General features: G+C 35.3%; 1 protein-coding gene and 1 pseudogene across 1 annotated transcript in view; both read right to left on the minus strand.

The window, feature by feature from the left end:
• Nucleotides 1-26,391, minus strand: part of COL5A2 (collagen type V alpha 2 chain) — a 181,816-nt gene that overhangs the window by 118,157 nt on the left and 37,268 nt on the right.
• On the minus strand, nt 16,807-17,556 carry LOC119544905 (annotated as a pseudogene).

Raw genomic sequence — 26,391 nt, forward strand, 5'->3', positions numbered from 1 at the left:
AAACACAACACCAAACATTATGGGGTGCAGCAAAGGCAGTGCTGAGAGGAAAATTTATAGCTCCAAATGCTTACATTAAAAAGAAGAAAGATCTCAAACCAGAGACTTAACCTCATAACCAAAAACTAAACCCAAAGCAAGCAGAAGGAAGGCAATAACAAAGATTAGAGCAGAGATAAATGGAATAGAAAATATAAAAACAATAGAATCAATGAAAACAGAAGTTGGTTCTTTGAAAAAAATCAACAAAATTAAGAAACTTCCAGCTAGACTGACACAGAAAAAGAGAGAAAGGAGGCAAATAACTAAAATCAGAAATGAAAGGGGTGGGCATTACTATCAAACCCACAGAAATAAAAAGGATTTTAAGAGGATACTCTGAACAACTGTATGCCAAAAAAGTAGACAACTTAGACAAAAAGGACAAATTCCTAGAAATACACAAACTACCCACACTGACTCAAGAAGAAATAAAAGATCTCAACAGACCAATTACAAGTAAAGAGATTGAATCAGTCTTCAAAAACCTTCCAACAAAGAGAAGCCAATGACCAGATGGTTTCATTGGTAAGTATATCAAACATTCCAAGAAAAATTTACAATTCTGTTTAAACTCTTTCAAAATATTGAATAGGGAACACTCCGTAACTCATTCTATGAGGCCATCATCATCCTAATACCAAATCAGATAAAGACACCACTAGAAAAGAAAATTAGAGACCAATATCCCTTATGAATATAGATGCAAAAGTCCTCAAAGGATACTAACAAACTGAATCCAACAGCACAATAAAAGAACTATACACCATGATTAAGTGGGATTAATCCCAGGTATGCAAGGGTGGTTCAACATAAGAAAATCAATTAATGTAAAACACTACATTAAAAGAATGAGGGGAAAAAATAAGCACACAAACATCTCAACTGCCACAGAAAAGGCATTTGACAAAATCCAACAACTGTTCTTAATAATAAAACACTTAGAAAACATGAAATAGAGGGAAACTTCCTCAATGTGATAAAAGGACATATATAAAAAACCCATAGCTAACAAAGTAAATGGTGAAAGACTGAAAGATTTCCCTCCAAGACCTGGAACAACACAAGGATGACCACTATTATTAAAAATTGTACTGGAAGTTGTAGCCAGGAAAATTAGGTAAGAAAAGGAAATAAACAGCATCCAAATTGGAAAGGAAGAAGTAAAATTTTCCCTATTTGCAGATGACATGATCCTATATAGAGAAAATCTAGAAAAACCCATAACAAAGCTACTGGAGGGAATAAAGGAATTTAGCAAATGGTGAAACATGATTAACATGCAAAAATCAGTAGTATTTCTATACACTACCAATCTGAAGAGGAAATAAAGAAAAGGTCCATTTATAATAGCTACTAAAAGAATCAAAATACTTAAGAATAAACTTAATCAAGGATTTGAAGGACTTGTACACATAAAACCACAAAACATTGCTAAAAGAAATCAAAGAAAACCTAAATAAATGGAAGGACATTCTGCATCCATGGATAGGAAAACTAGATAGTAAGAGGTCAATTCTACCCAAAATGATTTATAGATTCAGTGCAATCCCAATCAAAATTCCAACCACCTCTTTTCAGAAATAGAAAGCCAATTATCAGATTTATATGGAAGGTTAAATGACCCCAAATAGCCAAAATCATAACCAAAAAATAACAAAAACAAAAACCAAAAAATTCATATTTGGAGAAATCATGCTTCCTGATTTTGAAAGTTAATACAAAGCCACAATAAAGAATCACCCTGGTACTGGCACAAGGACAGACATATAGACCAATAGAATCACATAGAGAGCAATAGAATCATACCATCTATAAAAATTAATTCAAAATAGATTGAACACCTATATATAAGAATCAAAACTATAAAATTCCTGGAATAAACATAGGCATGCATCTTCAGGGGCTTGTGTTAGGCAATGATTTTTTAGACTTTACATCAAAAACATAAGCAACAGGAAGTGGGGCAAGATGGTGGCATAGGGAGGTGTGGAATTTTAGTTAGTCCCCTAGAGAGCTAGTAAACAGCCAGGAAATACTAATAAATAGTATGGGGGAATATCTGTGACCAGACAACATCAAACACCCATCAACAATGGGTGGAATGGCTGAGACTGCAGCATAGAATTGTAAGGAAAGCTCCCCAAACTGCAGAGCTGGCACCCCTCTACCACCACATAGCAGGCTGAGTTGCAAAACACTGCTGAGGGAAAAGAAGCAGTCCCTGCTGGGAGCAAGGGAATATAGCTCAACCAAGCTCCAGTTGCAGGTTTAATTAGAAAATCTGGACTACTGAATATAGGCTATGTGCACAGATAAACCTGGAGTAAGCAAGAAAAGAACCTGGGGGTTTATCCTGGCAGAGAACAGGCAGGGCTGACGGGGAAAAAAATACATAAATAAAAACAGAGACTTCTGGAGTCTGCTGAGATGAGAATACTGGAAAAAGACTGTGCCCCAAGAAAAGGGGCACACAGAAACAGGTGCCAATTCCAGTTTTTGCCTGGTGAACTGCAGGGCTGGGGACTGGGTCTGAAAAGGGGACTTCTTGTTTTTCCCCCTTTTTTTTCCTCAGTCTAAGCTCATTAGAGAAAGCCTCACGCATTTTCAATTGTCAGCATTGACCCAGACAAGGGTGGAGTTAAGATAGTGACTCAAAGGAAAAACTCAAGTATAGGAGACAATTCCCAAAAGGCTTATCTTCACTAAGAAAAGAGGATGGCAGGGCCCAGCACATGTGGCTGCCCTCCCTCAGAGAACTCAGACCCCAGCGTCTGGGTGGGTGGGGGGGAACAAAAAACAAAAACAGCTTAAGCTTGACTTCTGACACTCTTGGTCCCTGGCCAGGACAGGGTCCACTGAGAATTAAATGCACTGCACCCCTTTACAATGTGGGTAGCTGTGGACTGACAAGCACCACCTGCTGGTCAGGATAGGAAAATCACAGAGTCTAGATTCCTCACAGGAGAGTTTCACAATCTGCTGGGTCTCACCCTCAAGGAAACCTTATACTGAATACAGCTTCCTCCTGAGAGCTGGATCCTTCTGGTCTAGTAAAATCTGATTGGGGAAATCAAGGAAAACAGAGGCCTAGACAACAAAAAAATCATGTTAGGAAAAACGAAGACAGGCCGAGTCAAAGGAACAAACTTATACTTCAACTGAGATACAGGAATTGAAACTAATTATTAATCAAACAAACCTCCTAAATCAATGAGTTGAGGGAAGATATGGCAAAGAGGTGAAGGATATAAAGTAGTCATTGGGCAAACATAAGGAAGAACTCAAAAGTTTGAAGAGATAATCAGCAGAACTTATGAGAATGAAAGGCACAATAGAAGAGATGAAAAACACAATGAAAACATACAGCAGCAGATTTGAAGAGGCAGAGAAAGGACTCATGAACTGGAAGCCAGAACTTCTGAAATCCTACACAAAAAAGAACAGATAGGGAAAAGAATGGAAAACTATGAGCAGCATCTCAGGGAACTGAATGACAAATATACATGTCATCAGTGTCCCAAAAAGAGAAGAGAAAGGAAAAGGGGCAGAAAGAATAATGGAGGAAATAATCACTGAAAATTTCCCATCTGTTATGAAAGACATAAAATTATAGGCACAAGAAGGTGTAACACCTCAAATAGAATAGGATCCAAAATACATCTACTCCAAGACACTTACTAATCAGATTGTCAAATGTCAAAGACAAAGAGAGAATTATGAAACAGCAAGAGAAAAGTGACCCATCACATACAAGGGAAGTTTGATAAGATTATGTGCAGATTCTCAGCAGAAACCATGAAGGTAAGAAGGTAATTATATGATCTATTTAAGACACTGAAAAAGAAAAACTGCCAACCAAGAATTCTGTATCTGGCAAAAATCTCCTTCAAAAATGAGGGAGAGTTTAAAATATTTTCAGACAAACAGACACTGAGCGACTTTGTGAACAAGATACCTGTTCTACAAGAAATACAAAAGGGAGCACTAAGGCAGATAGGAAAAGACAGAAGAGAAAAGTTTTGTGAAGAGTGTAGAAATGAAGACTATCAGTAAGGGAAAAAGAGAGAGATGGGAAAAAATAAAAATAAAATAATATGTGACATATAAAATCCAAAAGACAAAATGGTAGACAGTAGACATTACGTTGAGCGAAAGTAGCCAGAAACAAAAGGACAGATAGCATATGGTCTCACTAATATGGACTAACAACAATGAGTGCAATTTGAGAGTTGAGAACACAGGTTATTAGGAGAAGGAGGGTAGAGATTGGGCATTTGATGCTGAAGGAGTACAGAAGGTTCAACAGGATTGACTGTATAGATCCAGAAATGGATAACACAATACTGTGTGATAGTAGCACGATATTGTAAGTACTCTGAAAAAAAGATGAGTGTGAGTAAGGTTGAAGGAGGAAGGCTAGCGGTGTGTATGACACCAGAAAGAATGATAGAAAATAGAGACTGGGATTGTATAACTTAGAGAAACCTAGAGTGATAAATGATTGTGATTAAATGTAAAAATATAAGAAATTTTTAAATGAGGGAGAGCAAATGATTGTCAACATTGCAAGATGTTGAAAACTGGATGTTATAGGGGAAAAAATACAATCAATTCAAACTATAGTCTATAGTTAACAGTAACACTGAAAGATGCTTCCATTAATTGTAACAAAGGCAAACTCTAACAATCGAATCTGAGAGCATAGGTTATCAGAGGAAGGCTTATCATAAAAGTCCCCAGATTGTAAGTTCTTACAGAAGTCATATCTATTCATGAGTTGTAATGGTTATCTCCAAATTCTAAGATGCTGAGCTGTTTGTGTATAACCTGGTCAATCTCTGTAACTTCTGGCATCTGTGTGACACCTGAGACTCAGAGCCAGGGTTTAGCAGCTATGAATGTCACCATTACTCCATACAGCAAATGTTAAAAAAGCTGAAAAAGAGATCAAACTTCAATTAGAGATATGAACGAAATGGACTTGATTAGAACTAAGGTAAATCAGACTAAAGTGTAAAGGATGATATTGACTGTGTTTTAAAACCTCAACTTCTATGTGAGACAAAAGGAAGAGATGTTTATTTGGTGCAAAATCCATACTTTCTTTAGGAAGCTATATAATTTAACTTGTATGGTCAGTTTATTCAAACACCATAATTATAAGGAACCTTGAATAGGGGATGAGAGCTGGTTGGTTTGTATCAGTTAGCATGAAACCCCAATATATCCCAGAGTAATTTGAGCAGAGAGTAAGGAGTATTTGCAGAGACCCCCTGAGAGCCTGGGGAAAAATGTGGAAACTTTCCCACCTCGGGAATTCCTGATATTCTCACAAGCATTGGGGACTACCATTGTAGTAGATCAAGCCCTCAATCTTGAGGCTTGTCCTTATGAAGTTTGTTATTGCTTAGGAGAGGCTAAACCTATTTATAATAGTGCCTAAGAGTCACCCCCAGAGAACCTCTTTTGTTGCTCAGATGTGGCATGTCTCTCTCTAAACCCACTCTGAAGGTAAAGTCACTGCCCTCCTCCCTATGTGGAACATTACTCCCAGGGGTATGAATCTCCCTGGCAATGTGGGACATGACTCCTGGACCCAGCATCATGGGATTGAGAAAGCCTTCCTGACCAAAGAGGGAAGAGAAATGAAACAAAATAAAGTTTCAGTGACTGAGGGATCTCAAGTGGGGTCAAGTGGTCATTCTGGAGGTTATTCTTATGCATTATATAGATATCCCTTTTTAGTTTTTAGTGTACTAGAATAGCTAGAAGGAAATACCTGAAACTGTTGAACTGCAATCCAGTATCCTGATTCTTGAAGATGATCGTATAACTATATAGCATATACAGTGTGATTCTGTGATTGTAAAAATCTTGTGGCTTACACTTCTTTTATCCAGTATAGGACAAATGAATAGAAAAAAGGGGGACAAAAAGTAAATGAATAAAAAGGAGGGGGAGAAGAAGTATGCATGTTTTAGGTGTTCTTTTTTTACTTTTATTTTTATTCTTATTTTTTTGGAGTGATGAAAATGTTCAAAAAATTGATTGTGGTGATGAATGCACAACTATGTGATGATACTGTGAACAACTGATTGTACGTTTTGGATGATTGTATGGTTGTGAATAAATCTCAATAGAATTGCTTTAAAAAACACAAGCAACAAAAGAAAAAAATAGGTAAATGGGATTTCATCAAAGATAAAAACTTTTGTGTATAAAAAGACTTCATGAAAGTAAAAGGTCAGTCTACAGAATGGGAGAAAATAGTTTGAAGCTATATATCTGATAGGGGTTTGATATCCAGAATATATATAAGAAATCCTACAACTCACCAACAAAAAGACAAAAAACCCAACTAAAAATAGGCAAAAGACTTGAACAGACATCTCTCTAAAGAAGATATACAAATGGCCAAAAAGTACATGAAAAGATGCTAATGATCTTTATCCATTAAGTAAATGCAAATCAAAACCACAGTGAGATACCATCATACCCATTAGAATGGCTACTACGCGAAACACGGAAAACAAAAAGTGTTTGAGAGTATGTGGAGAAATAAGAACACGTCTTTATTGTTGGTGGGAATGTAAAATGCTGCAATTGCTGTGGAAAACGGTTGTTCCTCAGAAAGTGAAGTATCAAATTATCATATATCTGGCAATCCCACTTCAGGTATATACACAAAAGAATGAATGCAGGGTCTCAAACAGATATTTGCACATCAATGTTCATGGTACCACTATTCATAATTCCCGAAAGATGGAAGCAACTCGAGTGTCCATCAACAGATGCATTTATAAACAAAATGTGGTATATACCTACAATGGAAATGGAATATTATTCAGCTGGAAGAAGGAATGACTTTCTGACACAAGTGACAACATGGCTGAACCTTGAGATCATGTTGAGTAAAAATAAGCCAGACACAAAAGAACAAACTCATATGAATTTGCTTATCTTAATTATTTTAGATAAGCAAATTCATAGAGTCAGAAGCTAGAATACACATTATTAGGGGCCAGGATGGGAATAGGCAAGGGGGAGGTAATGCTTAATTGGTATAGAGCTTCTCTTCGGGGTGATGGAAAAGTTTTGGTAATGGGTGGTGGTGATGGTAACACAACACTGTAAATGTAACTGAGAACACTGAATTATATACTTGAATATGATGAAAAGTGGAAATTGTAGTGTGTGTATATATATATGTTTCTAGAATAAAAATTAAAAAAACATAGGACTATTCAACACACTGAATCATAATGTAAGCTATGGTTTATAGTTAATAATATAATGATCATAATATTGTTCCATCGATTGTAATAAACTACCACACTAATGCAAGGTGTTAAAGATAGGGAAAACTGTGTGGGAGGGGGGTTTATGGGAACTCTATTTTTTACATGATTTTTCTCTAAATCTACAGCTTATATTTAAAAAATGCCTTCACTAGTATTTGATAGCAGTTACAGGATTAATTATTCTAGTCCTCACCTCACAATAAGCACTTTCAGTGATGCACTGCTTTCTTTAAGTAGTAGAAACAACAAGAAAACTATCTTTTTTTAGCTATGATTTTACCGATTTTGTCCCTTTCCTACTTTACATCCAGGTCTTAATATATTTTTACTCCTCCTTATAACAACACAGATGAAAGAAAAATGGCACCGCCTCCATAGGAAAGTTTACCACTCTGAACTAACGCAAACCTGAAATCCCACTTGGTAGTCTTCATTTCAAGGTGTAAACACCCTTAAATTGAAAATCTTTAGAAACCCTTTGGTACTTTAGTAATTAATCTTCCTGAAAACATCCAATTTAGATCAGTGCAGTGAGAGTCTGGTGTGATTATAAGAAGTTGCAAAGTGATCGCAAAATCCTTTTGTGCCTTTATGATCCCCTGGTGAGTTGTATCACTGGGTAGAATTCATAGACCAAAAAAAGAAATCTCAAGGAAAACATTCACAGGGAGAATTTAATAACAAAAAACAACTACCTTATAGAAAACAGATGGTTGGGGTTACTAAAGCTGAAAAGCTGTCAGCTGTGCCCTCAGTCTGTTTTCTATACTTTTATAAATTGGCAGGGAAAATTCCTTACATTTTACCAGAAGGGGCCCAATCCCAAAATGATTTTCTTAAGAAATGTGAATATCCATACATGTAAAATGAATGAAGAGTGACATTTTTAGTTCCTTTTGAGAGATGATTATGAAACATTCCCTAAATTTATGAGATACATAAGAAGAAAATGAAGTAGAAGAAATAATGGCTTATACATCAAAATTGTTTTCCTCAACATTTAAAATTCTCTTTACTCTTTTACTTGCAAAAACTATTAGCTAATGTTTACCTCTGTAAATTGCCTATTTGATTTCAAAATGGACAAATTATAGCACGTGGACTAGGAAATTATTTTCAAATTGGGAATCAAAGAGTGACTTACTGTACTATGTACATTCATTCAAACTTCATTTATGCTAAGATTTAGGGGAAGTGGTTGTATTATAATTTAGCCATTTATTATATAACATATTAGGCAGTTACATTATAGAAGACAGTGTGCTGAAAGGTTTATAGTAAAATAAAGTTCATACCCTCATTTGGCTTAGACTTAACTTGTTTTAAATTGTGCTCTTTAATGGTTCCACCTAGGCTAGTTATGAATCTTATGAGTATAACTTACCTTAAAGCAAATAAAGATGAAAGAAATTAACAATTTTTTGTTTTGTGATTTAGATGTCTGTATTGTGATATTCTAGAAATCTTTTTGGCCACAGAATTAAAATACTCTTCTATTCTTATACTCCTTGTGTCCATTCAACAAAAATGCATTTTTCACTCTTCTCTGTGGCAGTCACTGCTCTGGTCACTGGTGATACAGGGATGGACAAACACATTCCTGAATATTTACACTTTTGTAAAGAACAGTCTTATCTGGCTTCACATAAAAGTTTCCCTCCCTCTATTCATTGAAGGAAGAATGGTATTATTTTGTGGGTAGAACTCATGTACCTGCTTTTGGGCAGTTTATTCTGAACCCTTTTAATCACAGGGATATTGTGAGAGAAGATTCTATGAAAAATGTTGACTTCTCAATTTACAAAATTTGTGAACAGGGATTAAATTTTAACTTAGAATTTCTTAAATAAGTTCATTTACTCATTTAATTATTTATTGACCATGCCAAGTAACTTGAGCTCAATTTCAAAAAGGAGCTTACTTCTAAAAAACTGACCATATTCATCCCTAAGTTTTCCTTTCATCCCTAGACTATTATGAGGCAGGGTCTCTTTCCCGTTCACAGCTGTATCCCTGACACCTAGCAGAGGATTTGGGCCATATAGTTGTAAGGAAGAAAAGGAACGAAGGGAAATTAAAATAGAGGATTACTACCAGAAAAGGCTCAGAAAAGGTTCCATGTATGTCTACCATCTCTTCTACAGGGAGAAGTGTCCCTTTAATTTTATAGATATAGTGATATTCAGAGGATAAACAAGACAATATGTCTGCATTTTTGCACAAATGACTGTGAACTGTGAGGTCAGTTAATAAGGCCCAAGTCACATCAAAAAGCTCCAAATATTTCTTTTCCATTCTTTGAACACACATATATTGAGTATGTAGATTAGCATGTAGTATACAATAGTCACTGCACCAGTGTTAAATATGCAAATATGAACAGAACAGTAAAAGACTAGTCCTCAAGATTACACACTAGCAGAGAGGGACAGAAAATAAATAAATATGCAATCATATAGTATGTCTGAGAGTGATAAGTTTCAGAGAAAAGTACAGCAAGATAAAAATAGGGCCTATCAAGAAGGGAGCAAATTGAGGTGGGAGGGGAGTTAATTTGGAATAATCAGGGAAGGTCTCACAGATAAAGCAACATTTGAGCATAGATCTGAAGGAAATAAAATTTAAAAATGACCATTATTATTAGGAGAAATGTCATCTTTAAGTACAGTCATTATGAAAAAGCAATTTTTCATAATAATATTTGACCATTTCAAAAAAACAATTCTATGTTATGTAAGTGATAAAATAAAATATGAGTACTGAATTTGGGGTTAATTCAGAGGATAATAGATTTCAATTACAGGGTACTACCTATTAATTCACCCACTGAGGTTCATTTGGATTATATTTATTAAAATGCCTGCTATTTGAAAAATAATATCCTTGAGATATATGAACATGTGGTTAAACACACTCCTGGAAGGTTCTCTGACCTCAAAAGGCCAGAACAGCCACGTTTTACATCTATTTTTATGATATGTAATCATGGCCTGGTTTTTAAGAGACGTAAGTAGAAGTTTCCTACCACCATCAACATTCCAGAAAAACAGTATCATTCTGGTAAACAGACAACTTCAGAAATCAGAGGCAAAAAGAGGACTTGTTTTTAGAAAGGTTACAAGCTTGATTATAAAACAAAAATAATAACACCTTTTGTTAATCAGATAAAATAAATTTGAGGTCTTTCAGGAAGTAGTATACATAATCTTCATCAGTTCTGGCTTCAAGTATTAAGTAAAAATTATCTAAAATTTCTAATGACTTTATTGTACTTTTATTTATACCAAATACCATTAGTCATTTTCAGAAAATAATAATAGAATTGAAAAAAAAAATCAATGCAATTCAAATAACCAAGTCACAAAATATAGTAATAGAAGATTTATTTCATAGAATTTTTAACTATCCATCTAATATATGTTAAAAATCAATAAAAACAATACTGAGTGCTCACTGGCTGTGAATCCTTGGAAGGATACTTTGGAAATAAGGTCAGGAGGTTCTTACTTGAACAGGCAGATGCTGTTAAGTCAAGAGTTGGGGAGATACTTAAACAATTATGCAAAGGTAAAGAAGTTGAAGAGGACTTGTGCTTGGGAAACAGTGAAGAGATTGGTTTGACTGGTATTGAGTATTTTACCTAAAGGACAAGTGGAAGAAATGCCAGAAAGTGCCAGTTGCCTCCAATCACAGAAATCCTGAACTCGGTTGATGGCAAGATGATGGTGTTGAAGACTTTTCCTTTATTGAGCAGTATAAAGAAGAGGGATTGAATATTATGAAACTGTAGAACAAACTGGGAGAGGTAGAGGAGGGAGGAGGAATTCCAAGCAGGTAAACTAGTTAGGTGATCATTCCTCTGGCCCTAGGATGAATTCAGAAGGGTTTAAACTAAGGGCAGAGGGAAAGAAGCTAGAGAGGTCAAGTGAAGCCATGTGATAAATGATAGAATCAGAGAAATTCATGTCCCATACTAGGAAAAAACTTGTTGGAGAAGCTTGTCCTGCCTTGAAGAATGGCAAGACTGTTTTTTTTTAAAATTGAGATTGTTCACATACCATATAATTATCCAAAGATCCAAAGTGTACAATCAATTGCCCATGGTACCATCATATAGCTGTGCATCCATCACCATAATTAATATTTTTTTCAATTTTTACAATATTTTCATTACTCCAAAAAAGAAATAAAGACAAAAAGAGGAAACTCCAATCCTCCCATCCCCCAACCACCCCCCCTCCATTGTTGACTCATAGTATTGGTATAGTACATTTGTTACTGTTTGCGAAAGAACGTTGAAATACTACTAACTGTACCATATAGTTTGCAATAGGTATTTTTTTTTCCTTATATGCCCCTCTATTATTAACTTTTAGTTATAGTGTCATACATTTGTTCTGGTTCATGAAAGACATTTCTAATATTTTCATAGTTAATCACGGACATTGCCCACCACAAGGTTCACTGTTTTATACATTCCCATCTTTTAATCTCCAACTTTCTTTCTGGTGACATACATGACTCTGAGCTTCCTCTTCCCACCACATTCACATACCATTCAGCACTGTTAGCTAGTCTCACAACATGCTACCATCATATCTGTCCATTTCCAAACACTCAAGTTCGACCTAGTTGAACATTATGCTCATAATAAGCAACTTCTCCCCATTCTTTAGCCTCGTTCTACATCCTAGTAACTTATATTTTGTGTCTATGGGTTTACATTTACAATTAGTTCATATCAGTGAGACCCTGCAATATTTGTCCTTATATGTCTGACTTATTTCACTCAATATAGTGCCCTCAAAGTTTCTTCATCAACCCACTTTTTTGACAGTTTTGTTCACACACCATACATTCCGTCCTGAGTAAACAATTGATGGTTCCCTGTATAGTCATGTATTTATGTATTCACCACCATCACCAATATCTATATAAGGACATCTCCATTTCTTCCACAAAGCAGGAGGAAGAGTCAAAGAAGGTAGAGAGACAAAAGAAAAAGAAAAAAGAAAGAGGAAAAAAAATCATGACAGCTGGGAAGCAACAAAAGGAAAGATAGAATTAAACTAAAGTAGAATAAAGAGTCAGACAACATTACTGATGTGAAGAGTCCCATATCCCTCCCTTATATCCCCCTCTTCTATGCATTTAGCTTTGGTGTATTGCCTTTGTTACATTAAAAGAAGCATAATACAATGTTTCTGTTAATTATAGTCTCAGTTTACACTGATTGTACTTTTCCCCCAATACCTCCCTATTTTTAACACCTTGCAATGTTGACATTCATTTGTTCTCCCTCATGAAAAAACATATCTGTATATTTTATCACAATTGTTGAGCACTCTAGGTTTCCCTGAGTTACACAGTCCAGTCTTTATCTTTCCTTTTTCCTTCTGGTGTCCCACATGCTCTTAACCTTCCTCTTTCAACCATACTCACAGTCATCTTTGTTCAGTGTACTTACACTGCTGTGCTAGTATCACCCAAAACTGTGCTCCAAACCTCTCACTCCTGTCTTTTCCTGTCTGTCTGTAGTGCTCCCTTTTGTATTTCCTGTAGAACATGTATCTTGTTCACAGACTCTGTCAGTGTTTGTCAGAGAATATTTAAAACTCTCCCTCATATTTGAAGGACAGTTTTGCCAGATATAGGATTCTTGGTTGGCAATTTTTCTCTTTCAGTATCTTAAATATATCACACCACTGCATTCTTGCCTCCATGGTTTCTAATTATAAATCCACACATAGTCTTACCAAGCTTCCTTTGTATGTGATGGATTGCTTTTCTCTTGCTGCTTTCAGGATTCCCACTTTGTCTTTGACATTTGATAATCTGAATATTAATTGTCTTGGCATAGGCCTATTCAGATCTATTCTGTTTGGGGTACACTGCACTTCTTGGATCTGTAATTTTATGTTTTCCATAAGAGTTGGGAAATTTTCATTGATTATTTCCTATATTATTGCTTCTGTCCCTTTTCCCTATTCTTCTCCCTCTGGGACACCCATGACACATAAATTCAAGCATTTCATGTTGTCATTCAATTCCCTGAGATGTTCCTCATATTTTTCCATTCTTTTCCCCATCTGTTCTTCTGTGTGTAGAATTTCAGGTGTCTTCTTCTCCAGTTCCTGAGCGTTTTCTTCTCCCTCTTGAGATCTGCTATTGTATGTCTCTTTTGTGTCTTTCATCTCTTGTGTTGTGCCTTTCATTTCCATAGATTCTGCCAGTTGTTTTTTCAAACTTTCAATTTCTACCTTATGTACGCCCAGTGTTTTCATTATACTCATCTCTTTTGCCATATCTTCCCTAAACTTTTTGAATTGATTTAGCATTAGTTGTTACAATTCCTGTATCTCAGTTGAAGTGTAAGTTTGTCCCTCTGACTGGGACATACCTTCATTTTCCTTAGTGTAGGTTGCAGTTTTCTGTTGTCTAGGCATCTGGTTTCCCTGGTCACCCCAATCAGGTTTTCCTAGACCAGAACTGGCTCAGGTCCCAGGAGGAGGAAATATTCAGCAGCAGGTTTCCCCAAGGGTGTGTCTTAGAAGATAGACACACCCTGTGAGGCCTCAAGGCCCTGTACTTTTCCTAACCTGCCCAGCAGGTGGTGCCTGTCAGCCTGTAACTCCCGACTGGTGTAAGGAGGCGTGGCTCCTTTAATTCTCAGCTTAAGTTGTTTCTGGTTTGACTGTTTTCTCACAGGCCCTGGGATCTGATTCTGAATGGAAGGAGGGTAGCAGAGCTGGGCACCACCTCTTTCCTCTTAGGGAATACACACCTCCTAGGGAGTTTTCATTTGCATTTAAATGGGTTTTTTGACTCTCTGACTTTGTTATCTCCATCCTTTTCTGGGTCAGAGCCTTGCAACCTGAAAATGGCTGAGGCTTTTTCCACTGAGCCACTCAGGTTGAGAGAGAGAAAAAGGGACAAAAATCCCCCTTTCAGGGTCAGTCCATGGCCCCCAGTTTCACCCTTTGGCCAGAATAGCAAACAGTCCTCTGGGGTCTCCCTCCCAAGACAGATAAAGTCCCCTGGTCCTTCAAGGTGAATCGTCATTAAAAGCCTCTGCTTGCTGTGGATTTGCAGCTTGCATTGAGCAGTCCACATTTGCCAGTTAAAACCCCAGATGGAGCTGGCCTGAGGTATATTCACTTGTTCAGAGAGTGCTGCTCTCTATCTCAGTGAGGCTTTGCAATTTGTATTGCCATTGGGGGAGGGGGTTCCCAGCTCACGTCCGCAGTTTCTACTCACAGATTCCACACTGCAATCTCAGCCATTCCTCCCTATCCAGATTGGTGCAGGATGTGTGGACAGTCATGTTTGTCCCCCGGCAGTTATTCCAGATCATTTACTAGCTACTCCCATTGTCCCCAGGGGACGAACTAACTTCTACTACTCTCTATACTGCAATCTTCTCGGCAAGTCAAGACTGTTTCTTTAAACTTTCATTTAGGCATCTGTTTCTGGACTGGGGACATATATACGTGGATTCTGTGTATGATATTGTTTCATAAATGTGTATTGGTGGTATAAATATTTTCTTTTATATGCATTTATATGGATGTATATATATACATAAATATATACACACATATAACATGGTGAAATCTTACAATTCTAACACTTATGCAATTATATGGGGTGGAGGAGTAGAGAAGTGAGGTAGTCAAAGCCACAATTCACCAAAATTTATTTATTTTTATATGAAGGATTTAAAGATAACTTTTTTCAGGTAATTACATTCCATTTTCCTTCTTCTCACTATAAATCCATTGTCTTGCCTAATGTACTTAATTTGGTTCAGTCAGTAAAACATGGCAAGGGGGTTCACTACCATCTAGTTGTAATCTGAATCTTATTTTCATTTTAACTGCCTATGGTCAAAACATCTTATTATCTCATAATGTTTACCATTTTGAAAATAGAAGTCAAATGTCAAATCAGATGTGAACCTATGTTCTTGAGCATCGGTGTTCTAGAATTCTATATTCTACAAGGAATAATTTTTTTCTCCACTCATGTCCCTTCTGAATAAAACAAACTACTAATCTATGCAGGCAAAAATACAAATGTAGTGCTTTAAATATATAACAGTAGAATATGGTTTATAAGTCACAAGTGCATTATTTATCATTAGCTTTTTACATAAAATAACAGTTCAAGATTATAAAAATTGTCATGGAAAATAAACTACTATCTTAAAGTTTTAAACTCTGGGCTACAAAATAATAATAGTATGTACATCAAGGTCACACCAAAATCTCAACTCTGTATAAATGATGAGGTATTTTGTGGAGTGACAGGGAGGAAAATTTAGAGAATCAAGAAATAGGATGGAGGTCTAACTTTAGTAGGCAGGGTTTATTTTGAATTGGAATTTTAGATAATATTATTTTTTTTCTTCAAACTTAATATTTTTTATTTAAACTAATTTATGGTTTAAAAATAAAGAAATTACAGAAAACATTAATCTTACTTTTCACTGTTCTGTATATTAATTTTGGAGGTCATGAGGTTTTATCTTTTTATTTTTTAAAATGATGCAAGGCACTTTTCTTTTTTGGGTTTCACATAGGGGGAAAAAAACCAATAGTGCTAAATTGGTATATTCTATTTAGAACCATTTTGGACAAAACAAAAACAAAAAAAACAAGTTCTCAAAAGAACCCATAAGTAATGCAAAAAAGGGAAGTTACTTGAGACTTCTAACACTATCCTTTTTGAGGGAGAATCTATACTATAAAGCAAAACATCTTCTTTTGTTCATTAAACTTCTTTTTTAAATGGAATAAACAAATTTGGAAGGTTAACAGGAAAGGAAGCAATAACTTAATAATGTTAAAGTAAGGAAATTGGCTAATGACATGATTTAAAGACTATTAATGAAGGACCAAGAAGAGCTTAGAAAAATAAAAGGACAATTTAGGTACTGAATTATACTAAAAAAGATAAATGTGGCATATTCCTGCATTTTGTTAATGTTTCTGTAAGAGGCTCCATCATAAAACTGAACTGTAAGATTATTTTTAAAATGTAATATATATAACACAAAATGAATTTTTAGCAAACTTTAGTAAACTCTTTTGTTATAAATTACCCAAATTTTATAAACAAATCCCCCCTAACTTGCATTTTGTTTAAAGTAATAACTTTATATCATACAAATAAATTTCAAGTATGAAAAGTGCATTATTGCAATAATACCTCTTTGCAAGTCCAAAATTCTTGGTTTATAATAAAACTGTAAAATGAAAAATAAAAAAAAAACAAAAAGGAGTAAAACCATCAGTGCCGTCTATTGCAGAAGTCCAACATCTTCTTAAAATGCTGCTCAACAAGTTGCAGAGAAACATGTCTGCAAGCAACATTTAACTGAAAAGAAACTACTTTTTTTTTTAAATACCATTTTACATTATTATTGTCTCTAGTATTTTCTTCTTCCCAAATAGAAATTCAATTCACATCTTCTATAACGGTTGCTCTTGAGTCAGCCATTCTGTGCAGTTGCCACTTGCATGTTTCCAAAATCATCATCTTCTTCATGTGCTCTCTTCAAACTGCCTGTGGTACCGGAATGGACAGATAATGACCTTTCTATTTGTAGTGGTGACATCATCTGTATTGTTAATTTTGCTAGGTAGATGGCTTCATATTCCTGAAGCTGATGGACGAATCCAGCATTAGGAGTAATACAAAATCTTTCTTGAACATAAGCAAATGCATCTCTGTACTTCATTCCAAATGTTTCCGTAATGTATACAATAACAAAGGCAGCACTCCTGGAGATCCCTGTATTTACATGGACAAGAACTTTTCCTCCAGTTTGTAAGCTCCTATCAATAAATTCTTTAGTCATGGGGAAAAAAACGTACTATGTTTTCAACTGGATTATCTGCAATATCCAAGACTATCTAAATAATTGCTGAAAGTTTGGTTTAATAAAGTTTGCTTCAATATTTTGTCTTATGCATATTATATGGGTTATTCCATGTTTCTGTAGTATAGATAGCCCAGAAAAGTTGGTTAATAAAGTTTCTTGGTGAACCTAACCTAAAGTTCATACCTTGCTTTTCATAGCAGAAGAATATGGGCCTAAAAACAATCCAGGTAAAATTTCCTGCATCTCTTGTCTCATTGGATAGATCCATTCCTTGGTATCCTCTTTGCACTGTGGAAGAGTGGGGAACTCCAGCTTCACATCCTCCATGGTCCTGGCCCGCAGGCCCGTGGGTGGGGTGGGAGTGCGAGTAAACCGGCAGGCCAACCCTCAGAGCTGGCAGTGGCGGTGCAAGGGAGAACGGTTGGACCGGTGGACCAGAGGACTGGCGGGCGGGCGGCGGGCTTACGACGAGCACACGCAATCTAAAGGATGCCGGTGGCAGCGACAGCGAGGAAGAGGAGGGTTGGACTGCTGGTACCTAGCCACCATGCTGCCACCGTCCCCCACCCCCAGTGTCTCCGCACCCCGGCTAGATAATATTATTTTGATATAGTCACACTATACATATTAAACTCAAAAGGATATTTTTCACATGTACAGAGGAATATACTCTTTCACATCTTATTTAAAAAACACATACCTCTTGGAATATCTTTCATTTTCCCAAGTTGTTAGCCATGATTTCAAGAAATATTTTCATCTTTACTACAGGAAAAACAACAGCACATGTGGGATGGAAACTGAGCTGGCACTACCAGGAGCATAAGTCCACTCAGCGACCAGATCTTGGTTTCTAATGCCATTCTACAACAAAAGGAACCAGAGAATCTTGGAGAAATACTGATTCTAAACCAGGGCAGGAAATATACAAGATGAATCCAGAATATCTTACAGTGCCAGCGAGTAAGTAGCATTCACTAAAAACACAATGATGTAGGTATGTCAAAGGGACATAGGGGCCAAAAGACCTTCCAAAGACCAAAGCTGGAACAATTTGAGCAATAAAATAAACTAACTAGTATTAGATTATAGCCAGAAGTATAAAATAAGTATCTATGAATCCAAACTGACTTAAATAAATGATTGATTAAATAGGCAAATGAGGAGGAATAGACAAATCTCCTGGGCAGAAGAACTTCAAATAATTTATGTAGATACTTTGTCCTCAAAGAAGTGGAGCATAAACCCCACTCCTTAAGTGTGACCTGTGCATAGTGACTTCCTTCCAAAGAGTACAGTATGGAAAAGGGTAAAAAAAAACAAACAAACAAACAAACAAAAAAACTTAACAGTGGAGAAAGCTGACAAGCAGTATCTCAGCCAGATGAATAAGATTAATATCAACAGTGATGAACAAGATTGAAATGATGTGAGAAAAGGGGCACTTCACCTCTTAGGACTTCCTTCCCAAAACACATAACCCCAGTTTAATCATGAGAATAACATCAGATGAATCCAAATAGAGAGATAGTCTACAAAATACTACCTTCTACAAAGTGCCCCTTAAAACTGTCAAGGTCATGGAAAACAAGCAAAGTCTCAGAAACCGTCATAGCCAAGATGAGCACAAGAAGGAATGACAACTAAATATAATGTTGTATCTTGGGTGGGGTTCTGGAACAGAAAAAGGATAATAGGTAAAAACCAAGGAAATATGAGTGAACCATATAACTTTATTATTTATAGTTAATAATAACAGCATTGATTCATTAATTTTGAAAAATGCACCATACTATGTAAGGTATTAATAATAGGGAAACTGAGAGTGGGGTATATAAGAACCCTCTGTAAATATAAAGCTATTTAAAATTAAAAAAAAAACACTTAATTTTAAAAAAGGAACAGAAGTTAAAGCATGTTTAAAATAATTGTTTAACATTTTTATAATTGCCCAGTTATAAAAAGCAGGAATAAAAATAAGCGTTGAGGTAAAAAAAATATATAATTCATTTTACCAAAATAGAGAACTCACTTTAGCATATATACATATTCCATACAATACCACGTAGATCAAAGAACAAAACAAAAATTTTCATACACTTTTAAATGCTTGCAAAAACGCCCCAGGCCTAAAAGCTCAATGAAGCCCTTGGATTTGCACTTTGCCTCCTTTCTTCTGTCTTAAACAGGTAAGACAATTGGTCTCAACAGCAATCTATTTTAAGCCTGAAGACACATTTAGCACTGTATTATGAAACAAATGTATCTGTTTATAGAACAGAAAGCGAAACATAGCCATTGCGCTTCAACACAGCCACTGATAAGGGTAGAGAAAAATTATATATGGTGGAAAAGTTTGTTTTATTTGCTCAAAATGCATGATGCTATGATCAGAGCTTTACATCTCCATACTACTTTCCTTTTAGGTTATTATCTTTCTCCCCTTCTCTCCTTTTTATTATCTTATTTCTCATTTATAGACTTAATGTATACTAGGAAAAAGAGAGTTTCTGGCATCAGAACACCGAGCTCTAGTAGTTACTAGCAAGAAGACTTGAGTAAGTCATTTATTTTTCTGAGGCTCAACTCTTCCAGCTTTAAAAGCAGGTTTAATAATTCTTATCTCAAATCCAATGAAATGATGTATATGTAAAAATCATTGTCAACTATTAAGCACTATACAAATATTCCCTGAAAGTTGATCTGGGTTCAACTATTCTATCTTAAAATGTACTAAAAATCATACTTCATCCATTTGAGATTTTAAAATTTCATAGTGATAAATAATCAGTCTTTTATTAAAAGGAACTTTGAAAGAGCCGTATGCATTCCTAATTTATAAAGTCAGGATGCAGTCTCTTTTAACAGGGGTGGTCTGAAAGTGAGGTACTCTGGGAATTAAATCAGGACTTTGACAGGCAGAGATGGGAAACAGGTGACATGAGCTGAGCATTCTGGAAGATCTGGTGTGGAGGCCGAGTTGAAAATAAGCTGGAAATATGGTGTACAACAGATGAATGAATACATTTATGAACTAATATGCTTATGGCCATCTAACAATAAAAAGAACCATTTATTAAGTGTCTGCCTTGTACAAGGCATTTTTCAGATGGTGTGATGGTTTGTTGCTGCAAGTACCCCAGATGAACATGTTCTTAAACTTAGTCCATTTCTGTGGACACAAACCCATTGTAAGTAAGATTTTTTGATGAGGTTACTTAAGTTAAGGTGTGGCCCACCTCAATCAGGATGGGTCTTATCTATTACTGGGCTCCTACATAAGTGGAACAAAATTCAGACAGAAAGAGAGAAAGCCACAGGAAGCAAGGAGCTGAAATTCAAGGGAACCCAGAAGAGAGCAGAGAAGCCAGGAGAGGCTACCGTGTGCATTGCCATGTGACAGAGGAGCCAAGGACCAAAGATCCGGCAGCCAGCCCCAGAATCCAGTCCTCAGGAAGAAAGCATTACCTTGATGACACCTTGACTTGGACTTTCTTTTAGCCTCATAACCGTGAGCCAATAAATTTCCATTGTTTAAGCTGACCCATTCCATGGCATTTGCTTGAGCAGGCTAGGAAACTAAAGCAGATCATATCTGATAAATGCTCATGACAATTTGAGGGAGGAATTATTTTCCCCATTTTACAAATAAAGGAACTGAGGCTCAGAGAGGCAATATGAATTCTCCAAGTTGGTGAAGAGTCAGTCAGTTTACAAAGTCTTCTCTGTGTGAATGCTGAAGCTGAGTTCTTTCTATTACTTAAGCCAATGACTATATCACTGACATACCACGGAGTACTCACCTTACTGAGATGATTTCTTTGTGGCTCCAGTTAAAGATGTCGCCTCACTCAATAAAATAAGTTTACATATTCACGTGGTATTCTGAATTCCTGAAATTTACCAGCACTACAGGAATAGTGAAATGAACTGCTAAATTTTCTTTAGACTCTTAAGGTATATTTTGACCTGTAAATAAAGTTAACTCTACAGTTAATTGGATTAGGGAGATTATAGAGTTTAGTAGTGAAGACACCTCTTTTACACCTGAAGAAATCTTTTACACCTGTAGAAATCTATTTCTCCAATAAATTTCACTTGCTTAATTTCATAATGGAGTTCATGTAAGAATCAAAGAAGAAAAGTTGAGCTTCACTAAACTAAGAAAGAAATTTAAGATGTATTATGGATGGGTCATGTTATAGATCTGTCAAACTCTTTTGGAATCTCATGCCTATGCTAAGATAAAATATAAATTTATAAATTTGATGTAACTAACAGCCATGTTTTCCCTATTCTTTCTGTAAGTATTGCAAACATTGCATTAGCAATGGGATAAATATAGACTATTACACAATCTTTAAATTAAAACTATACATTTTGATTTTATGATTGAAAATTTTTAACAAAATTTCTTGAAAACAGTAAAATCTTTTTGACTATGAGACAAGTTTATTCTTCCAGTTAAATATGTCTAAACATCTATAATTCCAAAAATTCCTGGTTGTTTTCTTATTTTTGCAATAAACACAACATATTTGATATAAGTAGACTTTAACTCAGTAATTATGGTGAATACAGCACCATAATTATAAATTTCCTTTTATCAGTGTACCTCACCATTATTTATTGATATTTTCCTTAAAATCTATTTTAAGTTGATTCTTCCCTTTTTTAAACCTTATTTAGTTCTAAACAACTCCAGATTTGATAAATTACATAGTTTTTCCTAATTAATTTAAACATATAACTTGCAAAATGCAAAATGTTTGTGTACTTCCTGAAATTCATTAGCACTAGCAACTAATGTCCTATACTTTGTGAAACACTTCCAAAGATCATAGAATTTTAGAGTATGGGTAATTTTTAGTTATCTCATGTCATAATATCATAAGTAGATCATAGATTAAGGGAATCAAATGTTTCTATAATAAAACAGGGTACTTTAAACCCATATTGAAGAGATAATATTTTAAAATGCCATGGTAAAACTAAGTACTTCCTGTATTTATAAGAATGCATCGTACGTAGGATTAAAAATTTTTTGCACATATTAGACACTCAATAAATGCCTCAAGATGATCATGATCATTATTATATTCATTAATATCCATTAAAGAATGTACTTTAAATCATTATTATCCATCCCATCTCTTTGGCTTCCAGAGAATGCATCTTCAAATTTTATTCTAAAGAGTCAACTGGAACTTTCTCTTCATGTTTTGCCTTAATCATTTCCCTCTCTTTCTGCTTTCAATACTACAGACATCCTGCAGATTTCTTTCTTTTTTAATTGTTTTATTGAGATATAATCACATTATTCACATACCATATAATCATCCACAGTGTACAATCAATTGTTCACAGTACCATCATATGGCTGTGTATTCAACACAATCAATTTTTGAACACTTTCATTACTCCAAAAAAAATTAAAAATAAGGATAAAGATAAAAGTAAAAAAGAATACCTAAAACATTCTATCCCCCCCATCCCACCCTATTTTTCATTTAATTTTGTCCTCATTTTTCTACTCATCCATCCACACCCTGGATAAAGGGAGTGTGAACCACAAGGTTTTCACAATCACACAGTCACACCATGTTAAGTTACATCATTACACAATCATCTTCAAGAATCAAGGCTATTAGGTTGCAGTTCAACAGTTTCAGGTATTTCTTTTTAGCTATTCCAATACACTAAAAACTACAAAAGGATATCTATTTAGCGCATAAGAATGCCCTCCAGAATGACCTCTCTACTCCATTTGAAATCTCTCAGCCCTGCAGATTTCTTTCTACCACTGCTATCCTGCAATCTACTTTGAATGTAGCAACTAAAACTGTCTTCTTAAAAGGCACTTCAACCATATCACCTTCCTCAAACCTCAGCAATAGCCCTCAGTTGCACTCTGACCTAATAACCAATTCACCCTAACCTTCAGAATTTTGTCATTTCCATCACCCTCACCATGGCTTATGCCCTACAAAACCTCACTCATTGCTTCATTACCTACCCATCCAATCTTTGGCCTTTTCAGTCTCTTAAATATTATTTCCATATACCAATTAAAAGCCCATCTTCTTAAGTAAGTTATATGTACATCAGCCACAATTACTCACATCTCTCTCCTAATGTGTGCACACATAAAATTTCCTAGGTTCCTAGCTTCTGTCCTCATGTCAGCAGAGAACATGGTATCAATTACTTCCTAAACCATCACCTACGTGTAGTATATTTATGAATATTTGGAGTGCTACTGCATATCGTTTGCAGTGTGTACACTTTATAAAGAAATCCAACTGAGAGGGCCAGTGAGTGCTGACATTAGATCCAATCTCCCCTTACTTTGCTAAGACACCCCTAACTTGGGGCTGCACCTACCAGAGAAAGGAGTGCCTTTCTGTTTGCACAAAGGTCCAGCCCCTTGCCTAGTCTCCCAAAGGAAGGGGCTTTTTTCCCTAATTCATACAACAGCTCTGAAAAGGCCAGCCCTGGCCCTGCAATTTAGATTAATATTTTCCATTGTAAGATTTTTTTTCCTAACTTGACTTTATTCTTAACTAATTTTTCTTCCTCACATTCTCTATTATAATGACGTGTCTTCAATGGCATTAATGTAGTATCCATTCAACAACTAAGTGTTGAACATGTATTGCTTTCTTTGTACTGTGACTTCGAAGCAAAACAAAACAAAAAAAATCCTCTTCTCAAGCAACTTACACTCTGCTGGGGGAACCAAGTACATACGTGAAACATTTAAAAAAATAATGTACCTTGATTTAGCATGTAAGTGAGTGCTCCAGACAATAAAAGAAAGATGCACAGATGATGGATTGACTAGGAAAGGCATCACAGAAGAAGCAGGTCTTAAACTAGCCTTAAAAGGAATAAGATGCAGCTATTCTACAAGAAGAATGAAGATATTAGAGCACCAGGGAAAACATCCTACAAGTGGTGTGTAGTAGGTAGTGTATGTTCAGTCTTTAAACAACTATATAGCTGCAGAACCAAATTCTTGAAGAACTTGACACAGTAATGAAGATTAATACATTAGAGAACACCAGGGTAGAATTTTAGGTACAATCTGTTTCCCAGATCCTTAGCAGAGAGAAAAAAAAAAAAAAAAAAAAAAAACCTAGTGCTTACATTTATCATCTGCAAAACAGATGGTTATGGAAAGGGGTGCGGACACTCAAAGGAATTCTTCCACTGCAAGAAACCATGTTGTAATAATGCAAGATTCTTTAGGCTCTAAAAACATTCAAAGTACTTGAGAGCTTTCTGAGAAGTTCAGAAAATGAAAAGGTAAATAAAAAGATACATAAAAGAAAGAGAAAAGGATGTAGTTTTAAACATTTTTTAAGAATAAGAAGCTCAGCTTCAATAGGCAAGTACATAGTTGGAAATTTGCTTAGTTTTAACTGGTTATCAGAGCAAAAGTTCTAATTTTGGACAATAATCTCTCAAAGAAGAGAGAAGAAAAAAAATCATGTTTTATAAATTTTGAGTTACAAAAATTGAGTTTTTACAATGATACTGATATATTTTAGGTTCATAAGGATACAAATATGCTGCAATATCCTTGCTGAACCACCTTATGCTGAAAAAGTGGGAATAAACAAAAATATATGTACATGCATACATTATATACATATATATAATATATATATAATACTTTGCATAAGTTTTCAAATAATCTGACTCAATGAAATGCACTAGGCTCCTGTTAAATTTTAAAAATATATACACTTTCATCAGAGTTCTTTTTAATTTTAAGAAATTTAGGAAGATGTAGCTGCTTATATTTCCAAGAAGTAATGTGAAACACCAGCTGCACTAACTAGTCTGTATCAGTAGAATATCCTGAGCAATGAGTATATTTGAACACTGAGCAGCCATGACTTGCTGATGTGGATAAAGAATTCTCCATTTGGTTCTGAGTAGGAACAGATGCCTCATTTCTTTTAGAAAGGAAATTACATTCTACAGAAGAGGAACTCAGCACTGCCAAATTAATAAGATAAGGGATTTCATCATCTCCTGGAATACATTAGCACACAATTTTCTTCCTATTACAGTGATCCTTATTGAACTAGCCTTTCTTTATGTTTGGACCCTCTTGGAAAGCCAAATTAACCTAGGGCACTGCCAGTACTGCCTTCAGAGCAGTGCAGAATTCTTTCTTAATTCCCACATGTATGGAGCAATGAAAGTCATGAGATTTTTACAAGTTCTCATAAAGACTTCCTTGCCTCAGACTCTAAATAAATGGTATTTGGGAGGATATAGTATACTATATTTCACCAAAATAATTCAACTAAGCTACATTCACACAACTCCAAATATTTATTGAAGATCTACTACAGTTGGGCATTCTATGTGCATGTGCTATACTTGATACCAAGAACACAAAGTAAATAAGACAAGGTCCCTTCTTTAAGAATTTACAGACTTGTAGAAGAGACAAACACACATAATCAATTATAATAATGCATGGTTAAGTTTAGGAAAAGAAGTATGTACTGGATGCTATGTTTGCATAGGAGTGGCATCCAAATCAAACTGGGGATCTAAGTCAGATAATTTGCAATTATGTATTCCTGTTTGACTCATCAAACCATATCTGCATTTTTTTATAATATTCATTTTATTGAGATATATTCACATACCACACAGTCATATAAAACAAATCATACATTCGATTGTTCACAGTACTGCTACATAGTTGTACATTCATCACCAAAATCAATCCCCAACACCCTCATTACCACACGCACAAAAATAACCAGAATAATAATTAAAGTGAAAAAGTGTGCTTCAGGTTTTAAAGCAGGGAAGGATAGTGAGGCATTTGCCTTGGGCCCCAAATTTAAGGGGCACCAAAAAACTCAGGAAATAGTATTTGAATGCAAGGTTTTAAAAAATCAAAAGTAATGCAAAAAGTCCATGGTGAACAAAATATCAAAATTTCAAATACAGATAACATTGGTAATGGTGCCATGCCAAGCCATTTAAGAGCATGATGCAAAGGTAGAATATCAACAATATTAATTTTTTTTTTTTAGAGATAACAGTAAAAATAATGTTTATTGTTTATTTTCTGATTACAACACAAATATATGCTCCTTGAATAAAATTTGGAAAACATATAAAAGTTTC

This window comes from Choloepus didactylus, chromosome 9 (genome assembly GCF_015220235.1).
Source record: "Choloepus didactylus isolate mChoDid1 chromosome 9, mChoDid1.pri, whole genome shotgun sequence".
NCBI classification, from domain to species: Eukaryota; Metazoa; Chordata; class Mammalia; order Pilosa; family Megalonychidae; genus Choloepus; species Choloepus didactylus.